Raw genomic sequence first — 25,202 nt, 5'->3', positions numbered from 1 at the left:
ATTAATTTATAATCCTTACAGTTTCAAACATATTTAGTTAGCAACCCAAATTTTTCGATCCAAACAAAGGATTTAGCTCCGAGCTCAATATATAGTTAGCAAGCTAACCTTGCTAATTTAACCTAAATTAAGTATTTTGTTCCAAACTAAATAGTCAGCAAGCTACATATTTAGCTCTGAGCTAAATTTGAAGCTCAATATTAAGCTAAAAATTTAGTTTGAAACAAAAATATTTAAAGCTTAGTATTTATCTCTAAACAAAATATTTAGATCTGTGCTAAATATTTAGCTAAGCCTGCTAATTTAACCAACTAAATTTTTAGTCAGTAAGCTAAATACTTAATTTAAAGCTAAATATTTAATTTAAATCTAAATACTTCTGCTTTTACTTTCAAGTTACAAAGAAACCCATGGATCTGTGAACCCCTGAATAAACTGCGTTTAAATGAAGTTTGATCAATAACACATCAGCTTTTCAAGGTCTTGTTTGTTCAGCTTATTTGCTTTTTAGTCCAGTCTTTACACCACAGAGTAACAGCTACGCTGTGCGTCAACCTTTGTGTCACCTCTAAGTTTTCAGGTGACATCACATTAAAAATGACCTTCCTGAAGTTAAACACCTATTTACTGTCTATTAAATTGTTGACATTTTTCATGATTTCAACTGAACAACCAACCAATAGTCCCAGCAGAATCACGTTTTCACATCTAGTTGTTCCCACTTTCATCTCCAATAATGTTCCTGGATCTCCACTCCAGCTTTATCACCTGCAAAGCCTGGAGTCTTGGTTTAGGCCAGTTCGAGGTGTTTGGGGTCAGGGATAAGAGGGTTTGATTGGGTTCTTCCACGCTGGGTTTCATGACCCTTGGAAGCTTTATGTACGGGTGTGTGCGTGGGTGCAGCGATCGCATGAGAGTATATGAGGCAGGAGGGCTTCACCAAGCCCATTAGATGTGCGCGCTCACCTGTGAGATGTTGTATCACTTTAATTAGCAGGGGGTTGTGGGCCACGGCAGCGTTAGACGATGGGGAGAAGGTTGATTGTGTTTTAGTCATTGCCTAAAGCTAGCTCCCCTCCCCCTCTGACCCCTACAACTTCCACTGTAAAAATCTTCATCAACATTTTCTGGAGGTTTTTCTCAACATGACCATCGTTATGTTTGGAAGCCCAAATATCCCATTGTTTTTGTTCTGTTCTATTCAAATACTTTAATTTACATTCCAATAAAAAGGACCCAATTTTCATTTAACCACCCAAACATCTTTAATTGCGGCCTCATTTGCATTTCACACTCTTTAGGACCGCTGATTTTGCTATTTTGCCTCTGGCCTCAGCTGAATTTGAGAAAACTGGACAAATCTTAAACGCTGTCACACCTTCTGAATAAATTGCAAAATAATGAACATTTTAGATAATTACGACAAATCAGAGCAAGCTGAATGCACCCTGGCAGCCCGCCAGCCCCTGCAGACGGCCAGAGAGACGGCGCTGTGGAGATTGGGAGCGGGGATTTTTGGGTAATTGGACTCACATTGTAGGAGCTAATGAAGTGATGCAATTGAAAAAGAATGAGTCTTTGCCATTGTCTTAGCAGTGATTCAACAGCTTGTAGCATTAGACAGTTTAAGCTAACAACAATAATTGCAGGACGTTTAAGAAAACAAGGCAGTTTACACGAGGATTTGTTTGCAGCCGATGTGCATTGAAGCAGGAAATGGAAACAGATGTTCATCATTTTGATGAACATCCAGAATGTTGGTTGATTTCAACTAATTTACGGTGAGATGGAACTCATGTCGCCTTTTCCTTAAAACATGTTTGGCTTCATCTTTGGCTAAAAAACATGATGAAAAAGAGCAAAGTCATAACTTTCATTATTGAACAATGATTTTTATTTTAGTCCTTTTAAAGCTATAAGAATTGCTAAGGATGCCACAACATTAGAAAATGGAAAAAAAATAAATAAATAAAAATAAAATACATTTATTTAGTGGTGTGTGTATATATATATATATATACAGTATATATATATATATATATATATATATATACACACACACACACACATCACCTGGCTTTTATTAGCTCTCTTATAGGGGTGGTTTTGTGTTTTCCAGGCACATATTGTCATTTTATAGCAGTCAAGGAAATGTGTTAGCTTCAATTGTACATATATCAAAAAAAGCAAAAAACCCCCCAAGAAATAATATAAATATAAAAACAATATAAACGAAATTTGATGCCTTGAAATAGGCTCTGTCTCTTTAAGAAGCTCCTGCTCCAGACTAGTTGCTGCTAGATTGTTAGACTGATTTTTGTGTTTCTCCAATCTCAATTCAAGAATAGTAGAAATTTTCCCCTCCATGACAGGCAGGTGAAACAAGAAAAAAAGAAAAAATATTTTTGTATTTTTAATTTAAAAAAAAACCTGTAAGTCCCACAAGTACTTTGAATTTGGAAAATTTTGTACGTGTGGCCAAAAAACCTGCTTTAAATTTTTTATTAAGTCAGAAAACTCAAACAAACTAATTTGCTAATTTACTCTGATAAAATCCAACTTGTTAAGAGACTGAATGGTGCCTGAGCTACAGAGCTTGTTTTTCTTCTCTTCTCACACAGAGAGATTAATCGAACTAAAATAAACGTCACAATGATTTGACAGCAGAAAATCACCAGACAATTGTCCTGTAATAGCCGCTGGTGCGTCCTATGTCTTCTGCTGTTAGTGGTGCGGGCAATATGTGGAGGACGGGTCGACCTGCAACTCTTTATGGCTACAATAAAAGTTTTACATGACGCCATTTCTTTCAATCCACTCTGACAGGAACGTTTCACCAAAACGCTTCCTGAAGTGCAGGAGAAGAAGGAATTAAATATAAAGAAGTGATATGATTTTCCTGCCCTTAGGAAGCATACCCTTGTAATAGGCCAAGGAAAATATAGACTTATGGAAAATGAAATGAGGCATGAATGACCATAAGCGTGAAGACAATTACACCCCTCGGAAATCGTATATTTGAAAAGATAATTTCTGGAGGAGTCCGTACTCTCGGACCGGTGGAGGTTACAGTTTCTTCTCTGAAAGCTTGAACTGTCCTTGAACTTGGGTTAAACGCTGCTGGTGTGACATGAGATGCGGCTACTGGTTATTTTACCTCCAGCTTTCTGCCTAATGCCACAATTACCCTGATCTAATGCTTCAGAACAGGGTGCAAACACTTTAAAATTCAAGCATTTTCTAGGTACATTTTCAGCGCCACACTTTGGAGACAAAAACAGCACAAATGAACTGAAAAAAGACAGTTTCAATTCACTATTTTATATAGTTTTTTCTCTGTTATTAATATGTTATGGTATTCTATGTTCTACAGCAGGGACAAGACAAATAAAAATACTTGATATAAACATTTGACATTTTGAAAAGTCTCTCTTTTTGGTCCGGTTTCTAGTTAACTTGAAAAAAGGCTAAACTAACTTACAAGTAACCTTTCAGCAACATGTAGGAGCTTTTTGTAAGTCAATAATTTGTTAATATTGATGAAAAAGTTCTATTTCCACTGGCGGATAAATCCACTTGTAACATGGGAAAATAGTCATGTTATAAGTGAATTTATACTGATATCAGTATCAGTATCCTCATAGTTGCAGTTTCCAAGCTTCAGAGCTTCCGTCTCACAGAGCGGATCTCCCCCAGAGAGCTCCTTCAGACTAGCCAGCAGCAATTAGCAAACACTTAGTGGACCTGACCATCTGCTGAGCTCATTATATGAGATGCTGCTCAGTGCAATGCTGGTAAAAACATTTTAAAAGGGTCAATAAAGGAACAATGTTGTGCTGACTTCATGGAGGCAGATTTCAGAAAGAGCGGGAGTTCTTAAAGAGACAGAGGCCCAATTTTAAGGCATTAAATTAGGAAGTTACATTTCTTTTAAATCATGCTTGAAATGTACAACATTTTAATAACTGAAGTTCTCATAGTTACTTGATTTTGCTATAATATGTGCTTGGACAAACACATAATATTGCCTCTTTAAGGACTTTATATAGAATTGAAGCATTTTCCAAACCTGAAAAACACCTAATTAAAATTCAAGCATTTTCAAGGATTTCAAGCTCGTAGTCAAAAGGCTCAGACATGAATGAATTTTTCATTAAATATAAATTTAAGCAAAATGTTCTATGGCTAGTAACCATCTGAATGTCCTTTTAAATAAAAGAACAAAATGTGATTTTATGATGTAAGAGAGAGGAGAGAAAAAACTACCCAGAATCCTCTGTTTGCCATGAAAATCGGCCCCCTGAAGCCCACTCCATCACTGGATGGCTCCCTGCCCTTGCTGTGGCGTGACTGGGACAAGGATGAGTGGCGGTAAAGGACAAACTCATGGACACCAGTTGGGCTCCCGGTACCAGCACACATTATTACCCCCAACAGAAGCCCGGCGAAGGCGGGAGCCAGGAGTCCGTCTCCGCCGCAGCGTCGCTGGGATTTCCAAAAACAGATGGCCACCCCCAGCAAGACATTAGCAGCGGAGATTTGAAAACATCTTGAGCCCCTGTCGCCACGCAGACACCATGGTCAGGAGGCTAATGTGAGAATAGTGCGGCGTCGCAGTGAGACGGTGAAACGAGCGTGAACAACAGCTGTCTTAAAACGAGCAGGAACTGTACGCGAGTCTTCAGAGTCGCATTTGAAAGAGAGAAATCTTCCTGAGCAGGAAGGAGAAGCTCAGGCTTTCTCTGATTAGGGAAGCAAGAGGTCAGTCAAACTCAAAAGGTCGTTCTGAAACGATTAACTGTGATAAATCGATTATTGCAATAATCTTCAACTAATTTAGTAACCAGTTATTCGTTAACTGGAGGACATAAACCCAAAAAAGGCAATTTACTAAAAGAACAACATGTTTAAAGCAGCAATAAAGCCACGACTGTACAAAGAACATATAAATTTCACATTTAAGCTAAAAAAAACAATTTTATCTGTAAATCTGTTCTACCCAGAACTCCTCAAATAGCAGTTTAGCTTTACCCGATTCAAATTCTGTAAAATAATTTCCTATTAAGCACCTTTTTCTATCCATTACCCAATCAGCCTAGAAAGGGCTGAATTTTTTTTATACCTTTGCTAGAATTATTTTTCTTAATTGCAGATGCATTTTTTAGTACAAATGATCAAGCGTTCACTAAAGGAATGTTGTGTTACTAAATTTTAAGCAACAAAATGTTGAATTATTTGTTCTTTGGAATCTTTTTCTCTCACTGTGCCCTACATTACACATCAACGATTATATAGTGAAATGCAAAACATCCATCCATCCATTTTCTAACACCTTTGTCCCTGAAATGCAAAACAATAAAAAGGATATTGATCACAGCAAAGGCGTGCTAGGATAATGTTTTTTTTCCTCCTTTAGCAGCTTCATGATAAAGTGAGACAGATGTGGAAAAGCATAAAAACAGCTGCACTGTTGCCATGATGATCGTGCACAAAGCAGGCATAAAATTTGTAGGATATCCAATAATCACAGATTTTTCCCCAGAAATACCACTTTCAAAAAGTAAAAAAAAAAAAAAAATCATTTCAATTTCAGAAAAACATGTTAATGTGAATCAAAGTCCCTCCACTCTGACCTGAATCCTTCAATTTAACCTGGGGCCAGTTAATGGTCAAAATTATAACGCTCATTTTTCTTCTTCCATATTAATATGGTTTAAACTGAACTTATGCAGGGGAATTTTGTCTTCAAACATGTTGTACGTCATCTACATCTCTTCACACTGCGTTTTCACTTAGACAGTAAAACTGTTGTTTGTTTTGAGCCTAATGAATCAATTAAACACCAAAATAATGTTTAGATGCTCATGAATTCACCAATTTATCGGCTAGTTAATTTATTGGAGCAGGCTTGCTTAATTTTAGGAGATCATTGCTCTTCCAATACTTACATGTGAAGCTGATCTTATGACTCAATCTTATCAGCAAAGGTCTAAAAGTCAACCTCTGCCCTCTTCTGCTTTGCCTTTAGAGGTTTGACTGACAGACTGGTCCACCAGGTCATGTCTGCACCAACTCTGAGACTTTCTTGTTATATTTAGCAACATTTTCAGGCAGAAAAGAATTGGCATTGGCCAACATCAGAATCGCCAGGTCAGGATTTTTAAAGATCAATAATTGGGGATCAGCCAGAAAACTGCAATCAGTGCGCACCTATTAAAACGTAAAAACTCTACAGCAGGAAATTCAACAAAAGCAAATAAACAACCCAAAAAAAAGACAAGTGGGGAATATAAAGTGAAAAGAGAAGCTAAGGTGACATGCATCGTTGCGTCCGGTCCAGCGGTTGTCCAGCGGGGGGCCATATTTGCTGCAGTGGTGTCAACAGACTTGTGAACAGAGGGTTCGGCTGTTCCTGGACATATTCTCCACACCTGTGCCTGGAGTGCACCGGGTTGGCATTTCAAACTTTATCACCTGTCACAAGAGAGGAAGCGGCGGATGAGCAGAGCGCTGCACCCCGCCATCATCCCCAAAGTACAACGCTCGGTTGCCCTGACGACGCACCCATCGCTGTAAGCTGCATCGGGAGCCTGGTTGTCAGCGGACTCTCCCACAGCTTCACTAATGTGTGTTTAAGAGAGAGAATCGCACCATGATCAAGGTGACGTGTCTCTTTGGGCTCCACAGGGGGTGTCTGGGCTTCAGAAGGCCACGGGTGTCAAAGCGCCACGGCGACACGGAGAATGATGTCATAACCCCCCACCACGCACACCACCTCCCACCTCCTGTTTGGACTAGGAAAGGTTAAGGCAACATGTATATTCTACGTTGTTTGAGTCCACAGAATGCACTGCATCAAAGCTGATTTCCTTTCAAAGACAAATTGATGACATAACCAAACAACTGGGTCTGTCCTGTATGTTCATTTTTTACATTTTTTGCATTGTTGTTGCGCAACACCCCCCCCCCTCCTTTCTGTCTCTACTCTCTCACTCTCGTACTTCCTCTTCTGAGAGGGGAGATGTGCTACCAGCTCTCCGTCTAACGGGTCCGTTGAGTTTCCTAAATCTGCTGGGATTTACCCTGTCCAGAACCGAAGTAAACTCTGTTTAAGCTGGTTTCGAGAAACGATTCGCCTGGTTATCTGACGGCCTACATCCAGGTGTCCCACCCTTCTTCCCCCTGTGAATTAGCCAGACTGAGCAGCCTACAGCCAACTAGTTTCACAGAGCACACCTGTTAACGGTCGCTCGTTCTCTATTTTACAACTTGCATTTGTTATTGAACCAGGTAGGTTTTAGTGACTCGGGCGAGTCCCAAGGATGATGTTTTAAATATGGGCTACCAGCAACCTAAAAACATTTTCCACCTCTTCCTCTCCAGAATCAAACATCACAGCTATTTTACAACCATCAAAGAACTTTAAGGTGACTCATTAACTGAATGTCCACAACATCTTTAGATTTTCTTTATGCTAAATATTTTATTAGTAAGGCATTTTTGCAAGGGTCAGTACAGCTTAATTCAGTAGCAGAAATAATCAAATAAGTAAAATCAATCATCTAGTCTATCTTTCCCTACTGCTGACACTGAGAACTAAAAAAGGGAACCTTTGAGAGAGACGGACGGAGTTTGGCGTCTCGAACCCCAGACCTGGCACGATGATGAAGAAGGTGTTGCAACAGGAGGAAGATGTTGATCGATGAAGGCCAGGATCTCCGCAGGTCTGATGAGCCTCCTCTCCGCATGGATGCTGAGGTCACACAGGACTTGGTGCTGGCAGGAAAAAAGGCACCAGTTCTTCTTCCTTGTCTTTGTCTTCATCTTTGTCTTTGGGGTCAGAACCCAGCCGATGAGAGAAGTGCGATTCGAAGCCACAGATTGTGGGCCAGACGGGTTGGTCTCCATGTGCAGGACAGTCTCCGGCTCCGTGGCCCCGGCTCTTCTTCAGCTGCAGAGTTCTTTGTCCATCTCGATCTTGGCTCGAAGCTGCCCGGAGGATCCAACGAACGGTTCCTCTTTTGCACCCACCTTATATAGGGTTTATCTGTCTGCTTAGACAGATGATCTCATATCCGTCACTGTCTTAAGAGACATCATGTCATGATGTCTGTGCCAATGTCTCAGGGTTGCTCAACCTCCTATGTCCAAATAAGGTGCTGATCATCTCTGCTCTCCTGTTAGTTCCCCTTTTTCCCTTCCTGTCACCTTTCACCTACCATCTACCTCCAACATATCAGTGATGTTTAATTGCAGTTTTATAACCTTTTACACCATTTCAAGTTCAATGTCAAAATCACATTTATATCACATTTATTTTCTTTAGCTTCTCTGATTTAGCATTCATTTATAATTTTATAACCATAACTTATATCACATTTATTTTCTTCAGCTTCTCTGATCTATCATTCATTTATGATTTTATAACCATAACTTATTAGTTACTCTTATTATGATCTTAATGTGAGTTATTACAGATGTTTTCTGAAAAGAAACCAAGAATAATACATGATTCTAATTATTTACTACTAAAGTTACAGTTACTTGTTTTTCTTGTAGGTGTTCTCACAAATATAAGTGTAAGTATTATTACAAGTAAATCAATATTAATATAAGTATTTTACTTTGAATCTTATCAAATTACTCAAAATGTTTAGATTTAATTTTTTAAAACTTTCATGCTTTAAAATAGTCCCAACTATTTTTATAAATCTGCAGGCTGGAAACTTCCTCTTTTTCCAGGAAACCTGCTTTTCTTGTTTCATGAATCTCTCTGACTGACTATGATTTTTTATGATTAGATAGAAAAAAGTAGAATTAAAGCAAAGTTTGCATGAGACAAAAACAACACACACAACTAGATTTATTTTATTGACACTTAAGTCTACTGTTGGGCCTTGATGTCACTTGAGTGATTCATTTTAAAGATAACTTTATTTATTATTACTGTTAAACTAACTTTATTGACACTTAAGTCTACTGTTGGGCCCTGATGTCACTTGAGTGATTCATTTTAAAGATAACTTTATTTATTATTACTGTTAAACTAAAATCTCCAGCATGGGGAAGTGGGATGAGCTCGGATTTTCTTGACAGCATCTATGGTGACAGAAAACCAGCCACAACTGCACAATTTATCCAGCAATCCTTAGTGAAACGAGGGCTGAAACGATTAATTGTGATTAATCAATTATTCAAATAATCGTCAACCAATTTTGTAATGAAATAATTGTTAACTCAAAAATACAGACAAAAAAACATTCATAGTGGTAATTAGGCCAAAATATATATATTTTTGTTTTAAAATTGTTTCAATAAACGATTAATTATGGTTAATGCGATAAATCATTTCAGCTCTGAACTTAACAACAAGCAGAAATCCTTCCAGCTGCACTCAACCACAAAAATGATCAATAAAAGTAAACTAACAGAGCAGATCTGCTCCTACATGAGCGAAAACAACATGTGGTCGCATCAAGATTTCACAAGAAATGATCATTAGAAAGTAGAAACTGAGGAAGGTTTGAATGTTAAGAAAATGTTTATGGTTCCAACCAGAATATTCATTGCGATGTAAGTCACAAACAGCCATTTCAGACGCTTATTGGTGTCTGAGAAACCTGCAAACTGCTAGTGCTTCCACCCACACACACACACACACACACTGAAAGGCATCTTCACAGTCCCCAGTCATGAACCGCGCCTCCTCTACACACACATCCACACATTGTCACCCACGCTCTTTTCCCCCCTTCTTGCCCCATCTACACGCACTGAGACACAAACACACACTTTTGCACCCCTCCCAAACCGAACTGCTTGAGCCACTTGCCTGCCAGGGAGGCAAGATGGCCCTGCAGCCCTCCAGCCAATCAGACAGCTTGGCTCGCGCAGGAGATCACAGGCCAGCTGATCCAGCCTCCCGACTTCTTTCTTCATCTGTTTTTGAGGAAACTTTTGGATGTGAGCACGACGCCGCCGACTGAGCTGCTCGGGTACGCCGGACCAGAACCAAACCAGAACCAGAACAGGACCTCAGGTGGTTTCAGTGATGTTGGACTGACACGAAAAGGGCTGGGTTAGAAGAGAGTCCATGTTTAGAGACTGTGAGAGAAAATAATCGTCTTTATTACTGAGATACAGGATATAATACCTGGAACAATATCATCATCGCCAGGCCAGCTGACAGTTTTGGGACGAGATAATCATAGAAGCCGCCTCTGGCATTCTGCAACTAGTATGAATTAATAAATATTTAGCATTTAAAAACACGACTGATACTGGATTCTGTTTCCTCTTTTCTTCTCTCCTCCTTTTTATGTTTTTGAGAATGGCATTCCTCCTGTGCAAACACTGGATTTAGTGATCATTGTATTTTAACCTCGACTTAAAGGCAGTCAGTGTTCCAACAGTTTTACGGTTTTCTAGAAGTTTGTTCCACATTAGTAGAGCTTAAAGACTAAATCTTGCTCCTCCATCTTTGGTCAGCCTCTTTGTAGCAACACAAAGGAAAAAGTTGGGCTGCCTGTGACATCTTGATAAATAAACAGCTACTGGGCCACATTCCTGGTTGTTTTTCTCTTAGAACAGAATCTTAGGGGAGTTGCAGATGTTAAACATTCATTCACACACCCAGAAAGAGCAGAATCAGCTTCATCCTATAGAAAACAAACACCCTGAGAGGCCATTAAATGAAGATTGCATCCTTCTGCTCATCTTGTTGCCTGCAGCTGGAAACAGGAAGGATGATCATGCTAAGTGGCACCAGAACTCGAAGTTTGCCGTCAACATTTTAAATCTCTTTCTTCCTATTACATTTTAATTTCTTTCACTTGAAGGAAATAATATTTGAAATTTACAATGAATACGCTATAAAGTGAGATGTAGGTTAACTGTTCAGATTGCTGCGGATGTGAAAATATGCCTCCGTCTCTGTGGGGAGAGGAAACTGTTGTGTGATTATGATGAACTGGTTAAGCTGCAATTATGCCAGCGAGCGACGGGAGGGGAGACGACAGCAGATTAGGCGACAATTTGCAGGGCGGCCGGCGTGGCTGCTGCAGCTGGGGCCTGTTTTAATGCTGTAATTGATAGACTCTGCCAATCACTAGTGGGTTCAGAATTAAAACTCAAATTATCATCATTAGAACCCCCCCCCCTTCACTTGTAATTGCTACATCAAATCCACACCATTGTATTTTTTCCTTGTTTGTCATTATTATAAAATTACACTTGCATTTAATTTCATCAAGCAGCATTGATAATGACCACTAAGGCTTTTATCTCTGATTAGACGAGGATGTTTTTGTGTCTGCATGACGGTTAGAAACATCGGGTTGTTGTGTGGAAGGTAACGGATTCTGTTTGTGAAGTTGCGTCAAAAATTAACAGCAATAATTTGGGTTAGCCTGGCATAAGTAGAAAATGGAGGTTAATTTTTTCAGTCATTTTTTAACCATGTTATTAACTCACTTATGAATGTGACAGTTTAAAATTAAATAATTAGCAAACTAAACATTTAGTTATCAAACTAAACATTTAGCTCCAAATTAGATATTTAGTTTCAAATGAAATGTTTAGGCTAAATAAGCTAAATATTTAACTTCAAACTAAAGTTTTAGTTAGCAAACTAAATATTTAGTTTCAAACCAAATGTCTAGTTAGCAAGCTAAATATGTATATTCAAACTAAATATTTAGTTAGCAGTCTAACTTGGTTTCAAATGAAATGTCTAGCTATAAAGCTAAATATTTAGTTTGCAATCTAAATATTTGGTTTCAAACTAAATATTCAGTTAGCTGGAAACCTAAATATGTTTTGTTTCCATAGTGCAGCTTTAATGTTCGTATATTGTCTAACTAGAAATAAAAAAGAGGTTCGTGAAGAATAAAATGATTTGTTAGGTTTGTTACACGAACGTACTGGTGGAAAATATAGACTGGAAGTTTTATAGTATTTTACAATATCATTTGCAATAACTATAAAAGTGACGTTAAGAAAAATCCATAACTTTTTTTTCTTGATGATTGTATGACTGTTGGAACCCTGCAAACACAAATAATGCTCGTAATACGTTTTTTTAGGACACTAGTCACATAAAATATGATTTATATCACTAAATTGGACATGGCAACTGTATTTTCAAATATTCACTGATGTTTTTATTGAACAAACTAACAATCGCAGCAATTCGGACATCTTTGTGAGATTTTAAACTGGAATTTATTGTATGACAGCCATAAATCATGACTGTTATCATGACAAATGATAACTGATACGATAAATGGCCACTCCTCATTAGAAGCACAATTCAAAATAATGAGAAATTACTAACGACTAAAGAAGAATCCCACAAAACAAAAGCAAAAGTAAGAGTTATAAAAAAAAAGTGAGACTCCCAAAGCCAGCGAACACTCTGCTGCCCAGATGGTAATAATTGCTGAAGAAACACCCAAACTAACCAGTTGTGAAAGCCCGCTCCATCCCACCATCCACAGTCTCCTTGCCCCCAGCTCAGTCTGTGTCTCTGTGTCACACAGAACATACGTCCTGTAGATATCTGCTGAGCGGGCTCAATTCCCCTCTGCAGGCCCGCATGTGTGATTTCTGTGGGTGTGTTTGTGCCTGTGCCCTTGACGTCGGTCCTGACGCGCTGTTGTCCAGCTGTAACGCGGTCAAACAGCAAACAATCAGACTCTGCAGCACTGCCAAGCTGTTAGCAAGATGTTAAATGCCCCTTTAGTCCGTCTCCTAGCAGCTTCGTCGGTGAAGTGTAAAACAAAAGCCTGGTATCTGCAAGGAAACGCGGCGCGGGAATGTGAAAAATGATTTTAGGTGACCTGGAAAAACAGTTTAATCTTAATGAAAATTTGCAAAGATCCCACTGTTGTTCTGAATCATTCATCAGCAGCGTTTTCCTCACTAGAAACTGGCCCAATTAGAGAATATTAATGATTGTTAAATGTGCATATGCTGGAGCTGGAAAATGGGAAGGTTAATAGACAGGCAGCGTCACGCGATCACATTTATCAGTTTCTATTTATCTCTCCTTGGGAGGTGGCAGGTTTACAGTAAATACCTTCTGTCCCCCTAATTTCCTAATGATGGCGATAATGATGGAGAATGGCGCAGTCATTAGCGAGGACAGACTCTGTGCATCACTCTGTCAGCGACGTCTCTCCCAGGCTCCCGATGAGAAGTGATGGGACCCAGCTGTTCCTCCACGTCCTCGCCCCCCAAAAAACCCAACAGAGTCCCAGAGCCGGAAAGACGGGGAGGAACAGAGGGAGGCGAGAGCCATGCAGAGGACGCTGAATGTCGAAGAAGTGCTTAAAAGTTTCTATTTTAAATTCTTTACATTTTCAACACCATTTTGATTATTAGAATACTATCGAAACTTCTGGAGTTTTTTGTAAGCTAACAAAACCAGCAAGTCCAAAAAAATCATCTTGACACGTATACTAAACTAATCTACGCAAGGCATTAGCCTAATGTTTGTTGGTTGCATCAATCTGTTTATTTTGTGGCTGATTTATAACGTCAGCATCGCTTTGGCTGCGGGCCATGCAGACATCTGTACCGGGAGACACATGCCGTCCAAAGTGCACGGCTGCATGGACTCCGACCAACAAACGCCGAGCCGGGTCACTTCGCCAAATGTTTTCCATCACTTAAAAAAATCTGTTTTGTTTCACAATGATGGAGAGAAAAAATCCGAAAGCTGTCAGTCACACAGACTGGGCCTAATGCTGCAATCCAGTTGTGCTCAGAACTGGGAAATTCTGACATCGCAGCCCCCCCCAAAAAATAAATAAATACACAAACCAACTGGAACTCCTACCCAGTTATGACTTGTATGTGGTGGAAACTAGGCCAGTCATGGTAACAAATTTTGCAGAATGATAAAACTGTCCCAGACGTTATTGTGATAAACGATAACATTTTGGTTTTCAAGTAATATAATAGTAAGGCAAGAACACATTCTCAAAGATCAATAAACATTTAACGCTGGAGCTGGAAGACATTTGAAATATCCAAAATAAGTAAACAAAAACCTAAAACAATTAATAAAATGTTAAATAAAGTCTCTGTAAACAAAATTGTCCTTCAATAAAAAGGGCTAGTTGAGTCCGAAACAACAGTCTGAATACTTTTCTCATGTAGATTTTGGTAGAAAGAGAGAAAAGAGAAAAAAGGGTAAATCATGCTAATGGAAATTATTGAGTTTACTTTAACTTATGCAATTAATTGATTTGTTGTTTATTGCATAAGGATAGACCAGGGGTTTCCAACATTTTCTCCCAAAATCCCAAATTTTTTATTTACTTATCACAAGTAATTTTTTTTAATGTTTTCAAACGGACTGTTCCAGTACAGATTTTTGTTATAAGTTTGAGTATCTGCAGGTCCATCATTAAGCATCAACCCCTTCCTGCTCTTCTGGTCAGACATCTTTCCTCTGTTAATCTGTGTGCATAAAACTTTAGAAATTAGCCTTTTCCACCGACAAAAATCAAAGTGTAACCATTTAAAAAGCTCAGTCTTTGCCGATGAAAGTTGTAGAGTGATTAATTCATGATGGGATATGCCACCTTGTCAGGCCAAGCTCTCCTCTCTGTCATGGAAACACATGCATAATAGAGAGGCGGCTCTCTGCCGTCACTCAGTCTCACTTCAGAAGAATTTAAAATATCAGTTCTTGACGACAACATTGCTACAAGTACAGCAGTGAGATTTTTCAAACAAACTTCAACATCAACAAGAGAAGAAATCCCTCAAAGTGGCAACTGTAAGAGACAAGAATTGGGATTTTTGGTGTAAGACGTTTTCTTTCTGCATCTTGGCAATTTGTTTATGTTTTTCTGTGTGTCTTGCTGGTTTACAACTAGAGTTATTTCAAAAACAGCCTCTGGGATTCTCGTTCTACACGTGGAGAGGAGCAGACACCTGCATCTGTTTGCATGTTGCTGGCAGGCAGCTCTGCTGGACTTTGGTTACAGGTCTGAGCTGTCTGCAGAAAACACCTGCAACGTTTCCTGCTGTATTTCATCTGATTTATGGAGAGTGAAAGAGATCCAGTGATATCATCACACTGAGAGTATAAACCGTCTTTGGATCGCTTTTCACTTAAAAAAGCTAATTTATCAATGGAAATCTTTTTTTGCGTTTTCTCCGGTTACCGATTAGATTTCGATAACGAGGCAAATTTTTTCTAAAGGTACTGACAGTTGAGTCTTTGTTGCTTTCAGTAATGTCTGCATGAAAAGGGAGTTGGGATTGCTTGAAGAGATCTGAGGCGGAGTGAGTGGTGCAGCTCCGTTTCTCTGCAGCATGACGACTGTGACTCCAGTTAGTTCAGCAGTGGAGTGACCTTTTCTCTAAACCCTCCAATAAGTCTCCAGCTGACAGGCTGAATGAGCAGATGATCCCGGACTCCTTCATGGTTTGTTGCGACTGCACTCTGTGCAAAATGACAAGTGAATCAAGCGTCTATTTTTACCTCCGGCTTTAGGAACTTGTGTCACTCTCGACTGCTGCGTCCAAGAAAATCCGCCGTGAAGTTTGGTTTTGGGCAATCTGACCGCTGACACCGCAGACCTGTCATTGCGATGCCCTTCCTCTCCGTCAACCGATCCACCGCCCCCAATCCACCGACGCGACCTTGCACTGCTCCTCACACCTGACCGACACCAGGGGTGGCCTGCCGGGCCAAACGTGAGATTGACACCTCGCCCCATCTTCTGTAAACACCTTGAGATCTCAGCACCTCCAGCGGGGGAAGATCAGTGACTTGTGCGAAAGCGTGTTGCCTCCCCCTCCCGTCTCAAGTCGCTGTGATCCAGCTCCACTTGTCAGGGGGAGTAACAAGATGCAGAGTGACTTAGCACCTCTGGAAATGTCAGCCCCCGAGCCGGAGGACGCCAGGCCGAGTGGAGTGAAGAGTGTACAGACCCCACTGCGACTGGCTCAGCTGCTGCCTGTAAGAAGCATAGGACGCCGCATACGCTCAACGAGACGAGACAAGCGGCAGAGCCGAGCCACGGCCTGATGGTGCCTTCTCGCCCCATTCCCCCAGATTTTCTGCCACATGCCTTACGCTCGCCTTGCCTCTCCTCCTCAAGAAGCACATCTGCTCTTGTCCGGCTGCAGCTGTGACTCAAATGGACCTTTGCTGCCCTACTGCCCAATGTGCAGGCGAAACGACAAAGCCCGCGTGATGATGATGATGCGGGCAACAGCAGAAACCAGAGCACGGCTAAGTGCCCTGTTATTGCTCTGGTGAATCATGTTAAAGGCAACCAAAGAGACACCCAGCACAGAGAGGAACTCAGTGACAGAACAGACTGTCAGGCTGCAGTTACTCAACACGCCAACACATTTACTCCATTCCCTAAAGGGGAAACTAAAGGATGCAACATATTTAGAGGACAGAGTCAGTTAGTTGAAGCATCAAAGGTGACCCATTATGCTTCCGTGAACAGGTTAGGATCGGCCTATAGTCTATGCAAAACATGTTCATCACATTTTTTGCTCAAAATCATTCTTAGGTCATGAGGTTTCAGTATGGTCAGTTCTGCTTGTTTTCAACTGTTTTAAGGCATTTTGTCACTTTAGATCCAATAAGCTGCTGCTGGCCACGCCCCCAACTCAACATTTTCAACTCAACTCAACATGAAAATGGCTGCAAACAGATGAGCAATGATGCAACCGTACATCTTCAAAAAGCAGAAGTGGGGTCTCCTGCACAACCAAAAAGAATACAAGTAGTTTCTGGATGATAAGTAAACAAAACAACGCTTGTCTTTCCAAGCAGCCATTGTACAGCGGCAAAACCAGCTGACCAAACCTGTTGGAGCTCAGCTGCTGCTGCTAGGTGATGGACTGGTTTTTAAAATGTTTCATTTTAACCAAAAAACATCCGGGAGGATTTTTTGTGTTTTTTAATGGCATTTGGGCTTCTTTTAGAAGCATGGGAATATAAACATTTGCAAAATGTTAATTTTGGGCAATAGGTCCCACTTTGAGAAACCAAGAGAACCAAACAAAAAAAAAAAACTTGGTAAGAAGTGAGATTAGAGAGAGACGTTTGAGCATGATGATGCTCGGCTAAATCTAATGGGCTGTTTATTCGCTCCCTGCTTAGATCCACTACGCCACATTGACTCCTGATTTATACGTTCTGATTCACAGAAGCGCGTTCTTCTTACTTTAATCAAGGTTCTCCCCCCTCATCTCTTGCTTTTTTCCCCCTCTACAATGCACATCAACCGCAAGGAAAACAATCAGTTTTATGGCGGTTTTTTAGCACATGATGGGTGAATAAGGCATCTTTAAAATGATCCGTCACTATCCTAAATCTCCGAACAGAACCGCCGAGATGGAAGGCAAAACGAGGCGAGAGGACACGGTCTCAAGGGTAGGCTTCTGCAAACCAACGGTGGCAATCTGATGCCTGCTATTCTTCATGTTTGTTAGCAAAATATAATTTGAGGGAGGAACGGAGAGCTCAGATAAGAGGAGAAGCAGATCATTTGGCTGGCTGCAGAGCGAGGAAACAGTGGCACGATCAGCAGCAGGGCTTTTTTTCCCCAGTTTCAAGCTATTTAATTTTACACTGATGTTGAAAGTAGGGGAGCTACAACAACACATCATCATCATGAAGGACTGACAAGATAATAAAAAGTGGAGCTTTTCAGCACAACTGTGACCTTTAAATTAATCAACCTAAGCATCAGAGTAGATTTGTCACACAAGCTGCTGCTTCTGCAGAAGCAGAGCAAAGTTTCACCTCAGTCTTGTTTGTCTTTGTGTTATTTGTGCCTGCTTGTTTTGTTCAGGTCCAAAAGGCTCAGGAGGCCCCGGTTCTGTAGATTAGGTCTGGGGATTCCTGCTAACCTTTCTGCTGAATGTCACATGGTTTGAGCTGTACAGGAATAATTAGATCCGATTGGCTCTGATCTTTGACTCGCTGATCATTTTCCGCTGCTGTTGGTGAATAGTGTTTGGGGAGTAATTCTGTTTGGAATACATTACCCTGCATAAGTTGTTCTTTAATGTATTTTATTGAGATTTTATTTATCAGGATCCCCACAATACAAAAACATAAAATCTTATCAAGTATTTTTGGTCTAATTTCTAGTGCAAATATCTTAGTACACTTGAAATAAGACAAAACTAGCTTACAAGTTGTTTTTCAGCAAGATACAGGATCTGGTTTTAGGTCAATAATCAGTTAATATTGAAGAAAAAGTACTAGATATAAGCGACTCTCACACAGATTGCCAGAGATTCTCAGATTTAGGTCTGATTTTGACCAGACCATAAATAAGCTTTGTAATAATTATTCAGTTAAAGGCATGAAAAGTTAAAATGAACTTGATAATTTCCATTTCTATGACTGTTTTTCTCATGTCTGTCTACCAAATACCCTATATAAAGAAGTTTAGTTTCAGTCTGGCATTTTGGTCTCAAATTCCTTTTTTGAAGAACAATTTTGTGCACAAAAACTTCAGTATACATTTTATTTGTCACTTTGTTTATTTTTGCTATTTAAAACATCCTCTAGTTGCAGAATTAAAAGTTTGTTAGAAATTAAAGTTAATTGATCTTATGAAGAGTACACTTGCATTATTATGTTTTTATCATTATATTAGTTAAAAAATGGTCTCAAAACAACAATATTGTCATTTATTTAAATAATTTCAAACAAAATACACTGAATTCTGCTAATGTTACATGTCAACGTGAAAAATGTGAATTTTTTTGCACATTCCATCATCTGCTTGTGCCGACGCTTCGGTCATCCCTCTCTTGAAGCCGTCAGCTTTCCAAAAGTCTGTTTTAGTGACGTAAACACATCATTTGTGGGGCTGAAGGGGTTGAAGGGGGGGGGCTGGCGCACAAAATAAAAAATAAATAAAATTACACGCTCGCCCAAATACCTCAGCAAGCAATTCACGGTGACATTTGCCATTAGATCCATGCTGAATTCAACCGGCGACAGAAGCAGAAGAAGCAGCTTAAATCATTCCCAATTAACGGAGGCATCAAACGGTGAAAACCCAAGCAGGAGATTTTCTGGGCAGTGCAGAGAGAAAGGTCAGGCTCCAGTGGAACGGAGAGAGCAAGAATCGCAGGATTTATTAGAACTAATGAGCGCTTTTGTTAGGCTGAATTAACGCCGGCGCAGAAATAAAAAACAAGAATAAAGTCTGAGCACAACATTTGTTTTGTGACACACGCCTCCAAACGCCGACAGACGCACTTGTCTGACTGGCTTAATGACCTGGAGGTTTAAAATACTCAAACTAAGTATGTTAAACTAAAAACATATTAAGTTTTACTTGTTCAGAGTCTAATATGCACAAAATGTCAGAATTATTTTCATTACTTCCAATTGCAATAGAGACCAGGTGCTTCTTCCAGGAATTTAGTGCCATCACTGACTGGCGGAGGGCATTTAACAGCCTTTATCATTTATTTACGATAAATTTGATCATTTTTGATTCATTGTTGTCATGATAAGTTTCAGTTAATATTTAAAACCCCCTAAAATGTCTGTATTGTTGGGATTCTTAGTTTTGCTATTTTCTCCACTGTTTATTCAATGGAACCATCAAGAAAATATCAATAAATTTGAAAATATGATTAAATGTGGTTACAGTTTGCAGTTTAATGATAGAAATTACACTTCATCATGTGACTGGTGTCCCAAAGAAGAGTATTACAAATGGAGTTGCTTTTCAAGAGTAGTATTTGTGTTTGTGGGGCTATAATTGATGTGACCCACAGTCGAAGCCATAAAGACCTAAAGACAAAATAATAAATAGTTCTTGTTATCATTTCTAGAATTACTACAACAGTACCACCAACTATTGAGGTAAAACTTTAAATCCATTTCACCCAGCCCAATCACCAGCCGCGTTTCCATTAACCATAAAATTGCAAAATTTTAAATTACGAGAATAAATCTGCTTAATGGAGACTAATGTTTTTTGCTATGATGAGGTAGTTTTTTAGCCATATCGAAAAAGATATTGAACAGTTTTTTGCATCATACAAGACACACTATTAACACCCAGATGTTATTATTGTTGAAAACGAAGAAGAAGATGACAGGAAGGAGTTGTAGGGTGATGGATTGTTTTTTCTGAACAATGAGCAGCTGGCTCCACCAGACGTCTCACATTGTCGCACAGTTCATAAAAAGTTGTTGTTTGAATGTGTTGAATACTTCTGTAAAATCACCGACTACAATTTCCCCAAAACAACGCACACACAGGCGCTCCCCAGTGTAACAGGTTTGTTGCTCCAATGACTGAATGAAACTCCATCGTCTCCTCTGACGGCTGAAATACAAATATAGCTCATGTAAATGTTTACATATGTTGTTGCCATGATTTTTATTGACTTATTGCTTGAACAAGCTTTTTAATGGGGGTTGTTTTAATTAAGTTCCTTATTTAATGGAAACCCTGCAATTATGAAATTGTGTTTTTTCAACATCAGCAGAATACTGACAAACACATTGTGCAGATTTGTTAAGGAAACGCAGCTAGAGACTCTAGTAGTCTGAAACTCAGAAGCAGATCTTTTCAGCTACACAAAACCCACCTGAGCCTCCGTTTGCTAACTCCTCAGTCGTCTAATGAGCCCTGAGCCCTTGAAACGAGGCGAGAGTGTTTATGGAGACATTCAGATAAATAATCCTCTTACCCCCATGTCCTTCTCCCTGTCTGGAACGATGGAGGTCTGGGCGGGGAGACGTTGCGGAAATTGGCTGTGACAGCACCAAAACGAGGCTAACGAAAACCGCTAATGAGGAAATGCCAGCCGCGTTTGAACGTTCCAGAACAGCACCAGATACCGGGCCTCAGGAGAGAAACGAGCCCAGGCTGCAGCCCAAACTCATCTGTGGCCATTTTGTTTTTTAAGTGGTTGCTCTATAAAGCTACGTTTAGGTGATACTTCTTTTGGTCTCCTCATTTTTTAAACAGGCATTGCAGTGTGATCATGAGGGCCAACCATCTTTCTGTAACTTGAAAGGCTGAATTTTTTCTAATAATGTTGAATTAAAAAAAAAAATTTAAAAAAATAAAAAATTAAATTTTAACATTTTGTGTCAGCTTTATTAATACTCACTGAATAAACTGAAAATTGTTTTCTCACATTAACCTCAGACACATTCAATAAATATAACAAAACAGGAACCTTTTACGTTGCTGAATGGAAAAAGATTAAAGGAATAAAATATGTGAAGCATTTAGTTCCCCGTGAACAGAGAGACCGAAATACCGTCTGCAGTTGCTCTTTAAAAAATAAAAAATAAATAAAATGGCGCTCCATAGAGCTCATTAACTCTCCACAACCCTCAAAGTCAACTGTGCTTAATGGCACAATATTTTTCCCATCACGTTACATTTTTGTTTCTGTATCAACTGATTCCGCTTAAGGAGAACCAGTGGCGCCATCTGTTGGACGGCGGCCACACTACAACACTAAAAGTCCTAAGCAGACTTTATCATTCAACTGGAACTAATTTTAATCTAACAAACGACTGACAATTAATTGTAGATGAATTAATTGTTTGCATCCCCTATTAGAAACGCAGCTGTTGGATGGAGACTTCTGAGGTTTACTGAGTCTCTTAAATTCAGTTAACCTCAGATAAACTGCACACTCTGAACAAACAGTGGAAAAAAATTCCTGACAATACGGACAGCTTTGGAGGTTTTTAAATATCATTAATTGGAATTTATTGTGACAACGATAAATCAAAATCCTTATTATGGTAAAATTACAATATCATGATAAATGTTAATAAAGGCCCAGTTATATTTAAACTGATAATCAATTCACAAAAAAACTCCAGGACATGCAGATCTTTTCATAACCTAGAGTTTTGCCGTTGTAGGAGGGAGGAATTACGAGCAGCAGGGTGTTTTTCGTGTGCGTCCCTCTGCAGAGACAGACATGTTGCGGGATGATAAAGGGGGATGAAGAGGTTGGCATATGGTCACATGAGAGGCACGATCACAATCCACAGAGCCAAAGCCCTGCCTTGTGTGTGCGACACGCTTTCATGGCAACAAACGCAGGACGGGCGCGTTTCTGGAGCATCTAGGTTGTCCTGCCTGCATGGTTGGTGGAAGGGTGAAGGGTACGGGGCGTTTGGGGGGGGTTAAGCGTATGATGATGGCCTGAATTGAGAAGAGCCACCTTTTGATTTTGAGCGCCGCCCCTGTTCCTGGCAGGCTGGCCGGCCATAAGGCGGGGTGGGGCCTGAGGATAATGGCAGCAGAAGGGAGAGGAGGCCGACAGCTGGCGAATTCTGCCCCAATATGTTTCCATGAAAGAGGCGAGGAAATTTCAGAAGACGCGATGCCCGATCGACACGCTCGGCAGCAAAAGGGAAGATTAAAAATAAAATTGGTTAACATCTTGCCTGTTTCACCCCACGATGCACATTTCAGCACACAGAGGAAGGGAGGTGCTGGAGAAGGAATGAACTGAATGCAGAAAAAAACACAAAAAAATCCCTGCAGTTAATTGGAAGAAGTCATGTGTCGCCTCCTGAAGCTCGCTCAGCTCACAGTCCTTTAAGCCACTTTGCATCATTTCTTTCCCTCTCCTCACTGCATGCATGTTCTGTTTCCCCATCCTAAGCATATTGTGAATCTGAAATGCAAATCACTTCCTCTTCTTTTCTTTTTTTTTTACCTCCAATCACCGTGCCTCTAATGAGGTGTAAAATATGTGCATTAATGACAGAAAAGTTATTTAGATCTGGGGGAGAGTTAATTGGTTTTAATCAGGGCCTACATCCATCTGGTTATGAGAGACAACAAACTACTTCATCCTGATGCCTCATTAGTCGCTGCGATGAAGGAAGAGCTCGTATTTTACTTGCTTACCTCACACAAAATGTAATCAGGATTATGAAGCTCAGGACGGGTGCTGTTTACCCTAATAAAGGAAAGAAGAGATTGAGATTATGATGAAAACATGACAGTTTCTGCAGCCCTCAGATAGATCTAAAACCCCAAATATTCTTATTTAGAGTGATCACTTTAGTAGAGTTCAACCAGAAGAAACCGATTATAAAGATGGAGCGAGGCTGAAGTAATTTTTTATTTTACTGCCAGCTACATATTGTTCAATTCTTCAGTGCTTGGTCATCTCTCTTTTCTTCATATTTCTCTCTTTTCAAAATGATTTCCATCAGCAGTTTAAAAAATAATTGTAACAAATTTTTCTTTTCTTTTCCAACCAATTCAGATATATTGCTTTTAAATGTTTGTAGTAAAAGGTGACACTAAAATAGCTGTTTCTCTAGCGAGATTTATGGTAATCAGAATATTGATAATATTGTTATCAGTATCGGATTAATACTAGTGTGGTGAGAACAATTTAGTTTCAGATTACCTCTTGAAATTTGTTTTATTTTTGTATCATAGTTTCAAACTACTTAAGATGTTTTTATTTGCTCTCAAATGACTTTTTTAAACTTTATGTAGGAAATAATGCACGTTTATTTTCCTTTTCTATTCATCGTGTTAATGTTATTCAAAAAGTATCGATATCAATATCAATATCGATATCAGTATCAGTATTGGTGATACTGGCCCTGTGTTTACTTGGTGTCAGATCAATACAGATAAATGCAGCATTGCTTAAAATCCAAATTAAATACATAAAAAGTTTAATTATGGATCCTTTTAAACACAAAAACTGGAAAATTGTGTTAAGTACAAAAAAAGTGATAAAGTGTTAAATGTTTGACTTTTAGCTGTACTTAAGATTTAAAAAACATCTTGAAATAAAGAAAATCTAAATCTATAAATTATGAAAATGTATTTTTTATTTGATCCTGTCCTTTTTTAAGAATCCAAGGCACTTTAGGTTTTCTAAGTTGAACACGCCGTCACAAAGCCTCCATAGGTCTCCATCTGTCTTTCCTTACTGAGGAAAGCTGGTTACATAAGTTTAAAAACGGACCTTAATTATGCCTCTGGGGAAACATACATTTCCTTTCATCATCCTGGAGAGCCTTCATTGGAGGGGAAGCTTCCATCCAAAGGGGAAGCAGTCGGCTATCCGCTGTCAGTCTTCATCCGCTAAGCATGAAGATGCTCTCGCCATCTGTTGGCGGTGCGGCCATGTCCAAAGGACCGTGTTTCTGAGCCTCAGAACAGGCCAAGAACCGAAATGTGTGAAATGCAGGCCTGCTAAAGCTGAAGTGTTGATAAGAGGCTTGAAAACACGCTATGTGCGACTTACACCACGAAAACTAGGAGTTCACTGGGGATTCAGCCAAGATATGCAAGCAAAATATACACCTTTAAGTTTTTAAATGAAACCTCAAATAACTTGTTTTTTATACAAAACCCATTACATATTCTAAGGAATTTAGTATAACAGAAAAGAAGGGAATTCATAACATCTGTCACTTCACTTACTAAAATTAGCAGAGTGACACCATCATTGTTTATGATTCATATTCTGAGTTTCTAATGGCTCTTAAACTGGGTTTGAATGATTATATAATCAAACAAATGTGTGAATATTAAATATTGTTTAAGTTCTACACAACAGGTTCAATTTGAATTTAGTTACAAAATAACAGAGAAGTTCACAAGTCATTTTTGAAAGTTCAAGTCATGATTCAAATTTACACCAATTGAAATAAAGTCTTAAGATCAGAAATTGAACCAAGGACAGCCGTGCTAAGGACTATAGCTCCTGCACATGGTGGACGTTCCCTACCACTCAGCGTCCTAAAAGTATTCTAAAGTTGGTTCTCTTTTTAGGCAGATCTGTGAAGACATCTTTGAACCTTCTGGAACATTATGTTTTTCAGGTGATAGAAGGCTGACTTTGTAACTGTCTTTATGTGACTGTGAAGGTTCAGGTCTGAGTCCATCACCACACCCAGATGTCAGGCCTAATCGCTCAGGTTTAGCTGTTAAAACTGAAGCTGTGCACTATTAATAATCAAATATTGTTGACAAATCTAATAAAACTCCACCCTCCTCTTTTTAACAAAGATTTGCTATAAAAATCCAAATAGACTTCAGTTAAACAAAAACATGCACAAAAAAGGGAGAAAAATCAAAGAAAAAGAAAGAGCAGTTACAGGCCTTCTGTTTATCGTCCAAGAGATTTAGTTTGATTAGAGAAGCAGACAGATCTTAATTACAGAC

The 25,202-nt window shown here is 39.4% G+C and overlaps 1 long non-coding RNA gene across 2 annotated transcripts in view; it reads right to left on the bottom strand.

Annotated features, from left to right (window-relative positions):
- Window positions 1–9,658: 9,658 nt before the first annotated feature.
- Window positions 9,659–25,202, bottom strand: part of LOC114155278 (uncharacterized) — a 124,638-nt gene continuing 109,094 nt past the window's right edge. For both annotated transcript variants that reach the window (XR_003597712.1, XR_003597714.1), the window contains 2 exons: window positions 10,154–10,234; window positions 9,659–10,074 (listed from right to left, as the gene is read on the bottom strand). This is a non-coding gene — a long non-coding RNA (uncharacterized LOC114155278). The remainder of the gene's footprint in view (window positions 10,075–10,153; window positions 10,235–25,202) is intronic.

This window comes from Xiphophorus couchianus, chromosome 12, assembly GCF_001444195.1.
Source record: "Xiphophorus couchianus chromosome 12, X_couchianus-1.0, whole genome shotgun sequence".
NCBI classification, from domain to species: domain Eukaryota; kingdom Metazoa; phylum Chordata; class Actinopteri; order Cyprinodontiformes; family Poeciliidae; genus Xiphophorus; species Xiphophorus couchianus.
This window is presented reverse-complemented; position numbering and strand designations above follow the sequence as displayed.